Genomic DNA, 12,237 nt, shown 5'->3' with positions numbered 1-12,237 from the left:
GAAATTTGGAGTTAATCATGAAACTCAATATTGTAGGTATTATTGTCCCAGATTATCTCAACTGCTTAGCAAAAAAATTATAACAATTGGCAGTTGATTACAACAGGCTTAGCTCTATACCTTTACTCAACAATTATGTCAGCCTGCAAGCAAAAAATATTCTCAAAAAACCCAGAAGATTTACCTTGCCTTTTAGATGGTTAGGATTTTCTCTAAATTCTAGAGACAAAGCTAATAATATCATGCTATTTCATAAAGCAAAACATGAACTCCAAATCAAGGAGCATTTTCCCTGATGCATTTTGCAAGTGAGTATCCAACACCAAATGGTATTCACCTGGAAAATTATTTGGTACTAGTTTTTTAAACAATAAATGCTGTCTTTTAGAACTAAACCATTCTCCAGCTTTTTGGAGATCACTCACCAAACTAATTTAGATTTCTCAATTCTAGCCTGAGAGACCTGTTGACTGATTATAGAAAAGTTAAGATTAATTGTAGTGTGGAGAAGACTCTTTAGAGTCCCTTGGACAGCAAGGAGATCAAACCAGTCAATCCTAAAAGAAATCAACCCTGAATGTTCATCGGAAGGACTGATGCTGAAGCTGAAGCTCCAATACTTTGGCCACCTGATGCAAAAGGCCAACTCTTTGGAAAAGACCCTGATGCTGGGAAAGACTGAAGGCAGGAGGAGAAGGGGATGACAGAGGATGAGATGGGTGGATGGCATCACTAACTCAATGGACATGAGTCTGAACGAATTCTGGGTGATCATGAAAGACAGGGAAGCCTGCCGTGCGGCAGTCCAAGGGGTCACAAAGAGTCAGACATGGTTTAGAGACTGAACGACAACAACAGGATTAATCTGAATTCTTTATGGAACAAGGCTGCATACTAGCTAATCATTAAAAGGAAAAACTTACATATTTAACACATGTCCAATCTCCCGGCTCAGTTTCTTTCCTGGTATCATTGGGCTTCCCAGTTGGTGCTAGTGGTAAAGAACACATCTGCCAATGCAGGAGACATAAGAGATGTGGTTCATTCCCTGGGTTGGGAAGATCCCCTGGAGGAAGGCATAGCAACCCACTCCAGTATTCTTGCCTGGAAAACTGCTATGGTCAGCAGAGCCTGGTGGGCTACAGTCCATAAGGTCGCAAAGTCAGACATGACTGAAGCAACTTAGCTGAGGTAGAGCTGAAGGCAGGAAGATTTCTGTCTGTCTCATGTGCTGACTTCATCCACCTTGTCCCAATGTCCCCGAAAGTCTCTATCACTGCAAGCATCAAATCATTCCAAAAATCCCCTCAGCTCTAATGTTTCTAAATCATCTAAATTTGGTTAGAGATGAAGCTCTCTGTATAATCTATCTTGGGGAACAATTCCTCTAACAATTCCTTTCTACCCAACAATTCCTCTCAACTTAAGAACACTTGTCTGCTCCTTTAACCTTTGTATTTTGGGGGCAGACAACGTGTTCTTAAGTTTCAGATGTCCACAGGTAGAGAGGAATTGATAAGCATAAGTTAAGACGTTTTCATTTCAAAGGGAGAAAAAGGAAAGAAAAAAATCACGGTGGTTTTGAAATCCAGCTGGATAAACTCCATTAGATTCAAGGGCTGGAAATAATCCTCTGCGGTTTGCAGCTCCAGCCTCTGAACCATCTTTCCTTTTTCATGAAGGGTAGCATGGAGTTGTAGCTGAAGCGCTTGATCAGTCTCTCCTGCCTATAAACATCTGGGTGTCCAGCAGCCTTCTTTCATTCCTGACTGTCTGTGTTCCTCTTTAGCACAAGCGGACAGTGTTCTCCTGTTATAAAATCCTCAAGAATCTGGCAATTCTCTCACGTAGGTTATAGAGATTCACTCCATTAAACAAGAAACTTCTCCACACATCTTTTCCTGGAAAATCTCATAACCAAGATGACTAAAAGGTTCACATATTTTTTTTTTTTTTTCTCTTCAGAAAACCTCTTTGTGACTGAGCTCTCTTTTTTCATCTTTTTGATGTATTAGCAAAAGATGGTCCAGTTACATTTTCAGCCTTTCCTCGAGAGCACGTTTTCCTGATGGTGAACCTTGTTAATTTGAGTATCTTTCAAAATTGGAATGAATTTAGAATTCTCCAAATCATCTAGTCTTGTTTCCTTTTTTTGTTTGTTTGTTTGTTTACCAGTTTTTCCCTCAATTTATAAGCAGCAAATGGTAACAAGGTTGCACTTTCAACTCTGCTTGGAAATCTCCTCAGCTCAAGGTCATAGTTAAAACATTCTGCTTTCCACATAATGGTAAGACACAATTCCACTGAACTTTCTGCCACTGCAGAACAAAGATCTCCTCTCCCCTATTTTCCCATAACATGATCATTTCCTTCTGAGCCCTCAGTAGCAGCAACTTTTAACATTCACATTCTTAGTAATAACAGTCTGTGATTTGGGGAGCCTCCAAAGTGACTTGGGATTTCTCTCTGTTCTTCATTCCCCTCTGAGTTCTTATTAGCAGAATCATTAGCATCCATAATTCTACTAACAGTCTATTGAAGGCTATCCAGGCTTTTCCTATCGAAGTCCCCAGTGTTCTAACCTCCACTTGCCCAATTCTACATTTTTAGACAATCTTTATCAGTTGATGTTCAACTAGAGAAGCAGATCTGGTAAGATATATATATCTTAAATTTTGGAATCCATGGACTTCTCCAGGCAAGTATACTGGGGTGGGTTGCCATTTCCTTCTCCAGGGGATCTTCCCAACCCAGGGATTGAACCCAGGTCTCTTGCATTGCAGGCAGATTCTTTTACCACTGAGCCACCAGGGAAGCCCCCTATATATACATATATATCTTATATGTGTGTGTGTGCTCTGCTCAGTCATGTCTGACTCTTTGCAACCCCGGGGAATGTAGCCCATCAGGCTTCTCTGTCCATGGGATTCTCCAGGCAAGAATCCTGGAGTGGGTTGTCATTTCCTTCTCCAGGGGACCTTCCTGACTCAGGGATTGAACCCACATCTCTTGTGTCTCCTGCATGGGCAAGTGGATTCTTTACTACTGTGCCACCTGGGAAGCCTATATATAAATATAAATATATATATATATATATATGTATTTTTTCTAAGAGATTTATTGTAAAGAAAGTTAAGTTGCTCAGTCATGTCCGACTCTTTGTGACCCCATGGACTGTAGCCTACCATGCTTCTCCATGCATGGAATTTTCCAGGCAAGAGTACTAGAGCGGGTTGCCATTTCCTTCTCCAGGGGATCTTCCTGACCCAGGGATCAAACCCGGGTTTCCTGCATTGCAGGCAGATGCTTTACCATCTGAGCCATGAGGGAAGCTATTGTAAAGAATTAGCTTACATAATTGTGAGCAGTGGTTAGGCAAGTCCTAAATCTACAGAGCAGGCCATCAGGAAGGGTAGGCTGAAATTCCTGGGCACAGGATGAATGTACTATTCACATTCTGCATTTCTTATTCAGAGAAGCCCCAGATCTTTTGTATTAATAAAGGCTTGTCATCTGACAGTATCAGGCCTGCCCAGATACAGATAATCTACCTTACTTAAAATCAGCCAATGATGTACTTCATCATATCTATAAAATACCTTTGCAGCAACATCTAGATTAGTGTTTGACTGAATTAGTAGGAAACCTTGAAAGTAGTTTCAAAAATCATAAGATATAATTTTAAATTTGGGAGAGGTTTGAGAGGAGAAGTAAAGGGAAGTTTAAATGTGATGATTTTCTCATTATACCGGTAATGTGTCAGTAGACAATTTTGACCAATTGGCAAAATGTTTAAGTGTTATGTTTAAATTTCCTTTTGTAAAATTAAGGTATAGTTGACATATTGTCACCTTGCTTATTTAACTTATATGCAGAGTACATCATGAGAAACGCTGGGCTGGAAGAAGCAGAAGCTGGAATCAAGATTGCTGGGAGAAATACCCATAACCTCAGATATGCAGACGACACCACCCTTATGGCAGAAAGTGAAGAGGAACTGAAAAGCCTCTTGATGACAGTGAAAGAGGAGAGTGAAAAAGTTGGCTTAAAGCTCAACATTCAGAAAACGAAGATCATGGCATCTGGTCCCACCACTTCATGCGAAATAGATGGGGAAACAGTGCAAACAGTGTCAGACTTTATTCTGTGGGCTCCAAAATCACTGCAGATGGTGACTGCAGCCATGAAATTAAAAGATGCTTACTCCTTGGAAGGAAAGTTATGACCAACCTAGATAGCATATTCAAAAGCAGAGACATTACTTTGCCAACAAAGGTCTGAAGCTAGTCAAGGCTATGGTTTTTCCAGTGGTCATGTATGGATGTGAGAGTTGGACTATGAAGAAGGCTGAGTGCTGAAGAATTGATGCTTTTGAACTGTGGTGTTGGAGAAGACTCTTGAGAGTCCCTTGGACTGCAAGGAGATCCAACCAGTCCATTCTGAAGGAGATCAGCCCTGGGATTTCTTTGGAAGGAATGATGCTAAAGCTGAAACTCCAGTACTTTGGCCACCTCATGTGAAGAGTTGACTCATATGGAAAAGACTCTGATGCTGGGAGGGATTGGGGGCAGGAGGAGAAGGGGATGACAGAGGATGAGATGGCTGGATGGCATCACCGACTCAATGGTCATGAATCTGAGTTAACTCCGGGAGTTGGTGATGGACAGGGAGGCCTGGCGTGCTGTGATTTGGGGTCGCAGAGTCGGACATGACTGAGCGACTGAACTGACTGACTGACTGACATATAACAATATTTTAGTTTCAGGCATACAACATAATATTCAATATCTGTATACACTGTAGATTTGGATGCTGGAAAAGATTGAAGGCAGGAGGAAAAAGGGATGTCAGAGGAAGAAATGGTTGGATGACATCACTGCCTTGATGAACCTGAGTTTGAGCAAGCTCTGGGAGACGTGAAGGACAGGGAAGCCTGGCGTGCTGCAGTCAATGGGTCACAAAAAGTTGGACATAACTGAGCGACTAAACAACAACAATACTGTAGAAATGATCATCACAATAAGTCTCGTTGTTCTCTATCACCATATACAGCTACAAAATGTACAATACAAACTGTTACACATGCTGTACATTCTATCCCCACGACATTTATTTTACACCTGGAAGCTTGTACCTCTTGATCCCCTTCACCCATTTGCCCAACCTCTCTCCCCTCTAGCAACCATTGTTCTACTGTCTAAATTCATACAGAGTTTGCTTTTGTTGTGTTTTGTTTGTTTCAATTGTTAAATTCCACATATACGTATATTCATATTTCTCTGGCTGATTAATTTCACTTAGCATATTTTCACACTCAAGGTCCGTCCATGTTGTCTCCAATGGCAAAATTTCATTCTAAACTGTGGCTGGGTTGTATTTCATCGTGTGTATGTGTAGACACGTATCTTCGTTATTCACACATCCATTAGTGGACGTCCAGGTTGTTTCCAGAGTTTGGCTCTTATGAATAATGCTGCAGTGAACACAGGGGTGCACATGCAGACCAGTGTTTTCCTTTTATTTGGATAAATACCCAGAGTGTAACTGTTGGATTACACCAGCCGCACATGCCAAGTCGCTTTAGCTGAGTCTGACTCTGGATCTTCCTGACCCAGGGATGGAACTGTGTCTCTTATGTCTCCCGCACTGGCAGGCGGGGTCTTATGACTAGTGCCACCTGGGAAGCCTGGATTATATGGAAGTTCTACGTTTAGTTTTGTGAGGAACCTCTAAACTGTTTTTCATAGTGACTGCACCAATTTATATTCTTATCAGTTTCAGTATGTTTGTGTCCTTACCTTTGAAGTGAACCTCTTGTAGACACCATATAGATGGGTGTTATATTTTTATACATTCAAAGTCTATGTCTTTTGATTGGAGAATTTAGGTCATTTGCATTTAAAGTAATTACAGGCATGCATGTATTACTGCCATTGTAAAATTATTTTTGGCTATTTTGCATTCCTTTCTTCTTCTCTTGCTCTCTTCCTTGTGGTTTGACAATTTTTTTAGTGCTATGTACAGATTCCATCCTCATCTTTTCTGTATCTACTGTAAGATTCTGTTTTGTGGTTACATTGCAGGCATGCTCAGTCACGCAGTCATGTCCGACTCTGCAACTCTATGGACTGTAGCTCTCTAGGCCCCTCTGTCCATGGAATTTTTCAGGCAAGAATATTGGAATGGGTTTCCATTTCCTCCTCCAGGGGATCCAAGGTCCACATATAGCGACCTATATATTTAGCAGTCTATTTTAAGTTGATACTAAGTTAAGTTTGGACACATTCTAAAACTATAATTCTACCCACTCAGCATTTTATGTTTTTGATGTCACATTGTACATTTTATTGAAATTATAGTTGTGGGTTTTTTTTTTTTTTTTTTTTACTATTTTTGTCTTTTAACCATCATACTAGCTTTATGAGTGATTTGTTCAGTAACTTTACTATATATTTTCCTTTACCAGTGAGATTTTTATATCTACATGCTTTCTTGTTAGATTAATTAGTGCTTTTTCTTTCACCTTAAAGTTCTTTCAACATTTCTTATAAGACTGGTTGAGTGAAGTTGCTCAGTTGTGTCCGACTGTTTGTGACCCCATGAACTGTAGCCTACCAGGCTCCTCCATCCATGGGATTTTCCAGTTAAGAATCCTGGACTGGGTTGCCATTTCCTTCTCCAGGAGATCTTCCCGACCCAGGGATTGAACCCAGGTCTCCCGCATTGCAGGCAGATGCTTTACCGTCTGAGCCACCAGTGAAGTCCATAAGACTGGTTAGTAGTGGTGAACTTTAACTTTTTGCTTGTCTGGAAAACTCCTTTTTTCATATCTGAACAGTAACCCTGCCAGATAGTTTCCTTGGTGGAATTTTCTTTTGCTTTTAGCACATTCCTCCCTCCTGTCTTACAGAGTTCTCACTAAAAAGACTGCTGATGGTCTTACACAGTTTTCCTAGCATGTAGCAAGTTGTTTTTCTCTTGCTGCTTTTAAGATTCTCTCTTTAAGTGTTGATATTTTACTTATGTGTCTTGGTGTGAATCTCTTTGAATTCATCTTATTGGGAACTCTCTGGGCTTCTTGGATCTGGATGTCTGCTTCCAGGGTAGGAACGTTTTCAGCCATTATTTCTTCACATAAATTTTTTGTCCCTTTTTATATGTTTTCTCTTTCTGAGATTCCTATAATGCAATTGTTCTGTTTGATTTTGTCCCATAGGTCGGTTAAACTATCTTCCCTTTTTAAAACTTCTTTTTTCTTTTTCTGCTCTGTTTGGGTAAGTTCCACTGCCCTCTTCAGATTACTGATCCTTTTTTTTTTTTCTTCACCTCATCTAATCTGCTCTTGGAACCTTGCAGTGTATTTTTTTCAGTTTGGTACTAGTCCTCTTCAGCTCTGTGACTTCTCTCTGGAACTTATATTTTCTAACTCTTTGTAGAAGTTCTCTCATGTTCATCCATTCTCTCCCAAGACTAATGAGCATCCTTACGACCATCACTTTTAACTCCTTTTTTCTCATTATCCTTTTTTAAAAAACATTTATTTCATATAGGAGTATAGTTGATTAACAATGTTGTGTTAGTTTCAGGTGTAAACTAAAGCAGTTAAGTTATACATATATACATATCTATTTTCAAATTCTTTTCCCATTTATGTTATTATAGAGTATTTAGTAGAGATTCCTGTGCTATATTTGTTGGTTTTCTATTTTAAATACACCAGTATGCTCATGTCAATTCCAAACCCAAACTCCCAATCCATCCCTCACCCTCAACCTTCCCCTCTGGTAACCATAAATTCATTCTCTATGTCGGTGAGTCTGTTTCTATTTTGTAAATAAATTCATTTGTGTCAATTTTTTAATATTATCCATATAAGTTGGTGTTGGTTATATTATCCATAAGTTGGTGTTGGTTATATTATATTGGTTATATTATATTAGTTATATTATATTGGTTATATATATTATTATATTATATATATAATATTATATATTATATTATATATATATTGGTTATATATATTATATTATATTGGTTATATTATATCCATAAGTTGGTGTTGGTTATATTATCCATAAGTTGCAAATGGTGTTGTTTTATTCTTTTTAACTGATGAGTAATATTCCAAAAGCTTTTGGACAGCAAAAGAAATCATAAACAGTGAAAAGACAATCCACAGAACGGGAAAAAATATTTATAAATGATGCAACCAACAAGGGATTAGTCTCTGTTAGGGAAATTAAATGACTAGTCTTGTTTAGGCGTCAGAGGCAAAGCAGAGCAGGCCTCTGACCTTGCTTCTAACCTGCCTGGATGCTGCCCTGACTGGGAGTGACTGCCTGCTGTGAGTGCAAGACTTGCAGCACGTTAGATAAGATGGGAGAGAAATCCTGAGATTGTTGAGACCCTGGAGGGGGCCAGGTCAACCAAGCCCCAGGCTTAACTACATTCCAAGTTTTACAGGACAAAACAAACAGCATTAAAATGAAACCAGAGCTGCAATTTGGTCACAGATTGATGATGATACCGGTTTATGACCTTCCTGGGATTATAAGTGGGAATTCAGAACTTCAGTCTTTGAAGTCTCACCCACTGAGGGATGCACTGCCTGGGATCAGTTCCCAGCTGGGACTCCAGATTCACTGTGACACAGGACTTCCCAGTGCTGTTTAAGTCTGGATGTTGGTCAGAACCCAATTTAGTGATGTATTCTCCACTCTTTGTTTTCTCCTTTCTTTTGATGTTAGAATGTTGAAATTAGGCTAGATAATTATCTAATAAATGTCTGTATTATTTATTTGTATATAACGAGTCACTTATTTTGTTAACAAATCCTCTGAACCTGAAAGAAAAGTGAAAACTTTCAGCAAAACAGTCTCTAAAATCTACAAGCAGCTCATGTGGCTCAATACCAAAAAACAAACTGCCCAATCAAAAACATGAACGGAAGAACTAAACAGACATTTCTCCAAAGAAGACGTATAAATGGCCAAGAGGCACATGTAAAGATGCTCACCCTCAATAAATATTAGAGAGATACAAATCAAAACTACAGATATTGCTTCCTGCCAGTCAGAATAGCCACCATCAAAAGCCTACAAACAATACATGCTGGAGAGGATGCGGAGAAAAAGGAACTGTTATGGGAAGTGTAACTCTAGAAGGCAATGGCACCCCACTCCAGTACTCTTGCCTGGAAAATCCCATGGATGGAGGAGCCTGGTGGGCTGCAGTCCATGGGGTCGCAAAGAGTCGGACACGACTGAGTGACTTCCCTTTCACTTTTCACTTTCACGCATTGGAGAAGGAAATGGCAACCCACTCGAGTATTCTTGCCTAGAGAATCCCAGGGACGGGGGAGCCTCATGGGCTTCCATCTATGGGGTTGCACAGAGTCAGATACTACTGAAGCGACTTAGCAGCAGCAGCAGCAGCAGCAGCATGGGAAGGGGACCACTGATGGGAATGTAAATGGGTAGAGCCACTATGGCTCTAAGATTAGCAGGTTAATCTCCTACACATATGATCTAGGCACTTTTCATTCCATGCTGTATGGAAAACAGCATGGAGTTTCCTTAAGGAACTAAAAATAGAGCTATCACATAAACCACCAATTCCACTTCTGTGCATGTATAGTTCAAAAGGATACATGTACCCCAATGTTTATTGCAGTGCTGCTTACAATAGACAAGATATGGAAGCAACCTAAAAATCCAAGACAGATGAATGCATAAAGAAGGTGGGGTACATATATACAACGGAATACTGCTTTTAACTCTTTATCAAATAATATACTCATCTTCATTTCATTAAGGATTTTTTTCTGAGATTTTAGTTTGTTCTTTCATTTAGAACATAGTCCTCTGTTTCCTTATTTTGTCTGACTCTGTTTGTTTCTATGTATTAAGTGAAATAGCTAGCTCTCCCAGTCTTGAAGGATTTATCCAGGAAGTCTGGGGAGGTGTGTTTCTATCAGTTGTCTGTGCCATGCTGTAGGGGTGGCAGCCTTCCAAAAACTGTCTCTCCAATTTTTTCAGTCCCATGGCATTCAGAGCTAGGCATTCAAGGGGAATCTCATAAATGACCTGTGCATACCCCTTGGCTTTAGCCAGGCCATAGGGCAGTGCCAGGACAGGGCAAACCCACCTGCTGGCTTTGATAGGGCTTTTGGTAGGGTGGTCCAGGGCCAGGGAAAACCTGCCTGTTGGCTTTGGTGAGGCTGTAGGAGGGCACCAGGAAGCAGAGGGCCTGCTGGCACTGGCAAAATAAAAGGAGAGTGTAAAACATCACTCACCAGAGCCTCTGTGCTCAGAGAGTTCCAACATACCCTTGCCTCTGTGGCAGACGCTCTAAGATTAGCAGGTTAATCTCCTACACATATGATTTAGGCACTTTTCAAACTGCTGATTTTGCTCTGGGTCCCAGAGCAAGTGAGTTTGTACACGAGTCATTTAATAGCAGAATCTCCATTTCCCACGGCCCTTTTGGTTTCTTGGATGTAAGCTTCCCTGGTTTTCAAGCCAAACATTTGAGGGCTTCTCTCTGATACAGGTCTCAGAGTTTAGGGCGTGTGATGTAGAGGTCAAATCCCTTGATCCACAGGGAGAAACTTCATATTTGTGAGATCCTTCCCAATTATGGTTTGCTGCACCAGGGGTGTGGAATGAGGGTAGCCTGCATTTCTGCCTCTCCTACCCATCTCACTGTGACTGTGGCCCTTTTATCCTTTATGTGGAAGGAGACTTTCAGCTATTTTTCAGAGGAAATTGTTTAATATACAGTTGTATATTTGGTGTGTCCATGGGAGAAGGTGAGCTCAGGAACTCCCTACACTGCCATCTTGAATTGTTCCTCCTAAATTTCTTAAGTGAAAGTGTCAGTCACTCAGTCATGTCTGACTCTTTGCCACACCATGGACTGTAGCCCACCAGGCTCCTCTGTCCATAGGATTCTCCAGGCAAGAATAATGAGTGGAGATAATCCCCTTCTCTAGGGGATCTTCTCAACCCAAGGATCTAACCCAGATCTCCCCCGCTGCAAGCAGATTTCTAAAAGTGTTCTTTGTGCTGTGCTGTGCTTAGTTGCTCAGTCGTGTCTGACTCTATGTGAACCCACGGACTGTAGCCCACCAGGCTCCTCTGTCCATGGGGATTCTCCAGGCAAGAATACTGGAGTGGGTTGCCATGCCCTCCTCCAGGGGATCTTCCCAACCCAGGGATCGAATCCATGTCTCCTGCATTGGCAGGTGGGTTCTTTACCATCTGAGCCACAGGGAAGCCCAAAGTATTCTTTTAAAAAAAACCCAAAACATTGTGGGATAATTCCTAATAAAGCTAAATTCCCATTAAGCAGCATAGATAGCTTTTAGTCAGACACGTTGCTTCCTCTAACAATTTAAAGGTTTGGTTACCAATGAAAAGGGAAACGATCACACACACACATATATTTATGGTGCCTTCACCCCATTCTCTAAATGAATTAATGGCATTTGGGGAACAAACTCTCATGAGATACTTTTTACACATACATACATATCACTTTTTTCTCTCATATATATTTTATGCTATTTCCTAAATCTAAGTAAACATTTACCAATCAGGTTATCTAGTAATTGAATTTGGGAGAAAAATGATGTGTAATAATATATTTCTTACTTTTGAAGCTAGGTAAGCAACAAAATTTCAGTGTTTTATGTATGTTGTTTCTTAGAAAATAAGACCACTTGGATTATTTCCCTTTGGGTTTTTCCCAAAAGAGCAAGATCAATTGCTGGAATCAAGATAAGCTTACATAATTTATAATGTGTATGTGGTCCACTGTGCTGTATTTCATTTCTTTCATGGGATAACAAGCTTAAAGGATAAAGTAAATTAGGGACCTGCTATCTATTTTAATGGGGCTTTAAAGAAGATTTTATTTAAAAAATTAAATGGAAATGAAAGAAAAACAGATTATCAGGGACGAAGAGCAAATGGATTGGCAGAAATAATAAACAGATTGTTTTTAGTGTTCCATGGCAAATTGACAGCAGATATTAGCTAAATTGATAACAAATATGAGCCTAACATATTGTATTGTTTTAAGGGAAAGGGGGAAATGTTAATTTAATGTAGTTCCAAAAATGCATTGAGATAATCTTCAGAAATAGCACAAAGTAAAGAAGATAGATGAATTTGACTAAATAAAAATTAAGAACTACTGTTTACCAAAAGACCACTTCCCTCTTAATCTCCACTT

The 12,237-nt window shown here is 40.0% G+C and overlaps 1 protein-coding gene across 1 annotated transcript in view; it reads right to left on the bottom strand.

The window, feature by feature from the left end:
- The window catches only part of IQCM (IQ motif containing M), a 478,048-nt gene that overhangs the window by 92,032 nt on the left and 373,779 nt on the right, over nucleotides 1–12,237 (bottom strand). The window lies entirely within an intron of this gene.

Source organism: Bos indicus, chromosome 17 (assembly GCF_029378745.1).
Source record: "Bos indicus isolate NIAB-ARS_2022 breed Sahiwal x Tharparkar chromosome 17, NIAB-ARS_B.indTharparkar_mat_pri_1.0, whole genome shotgun sequence".
Classification (NCBI taxonomy): domain Eukaryota; kingdom Metazoa; phylum Chordata; class Mammalia; order Artiodactyla; family Bovidae; genus Bos; species Bos indicus.
The sequence above is the reverse complement of the archived record's forward strand: the minus strand, read 5'-3'. Positions and strand labels throughout refer to the sequence as shown.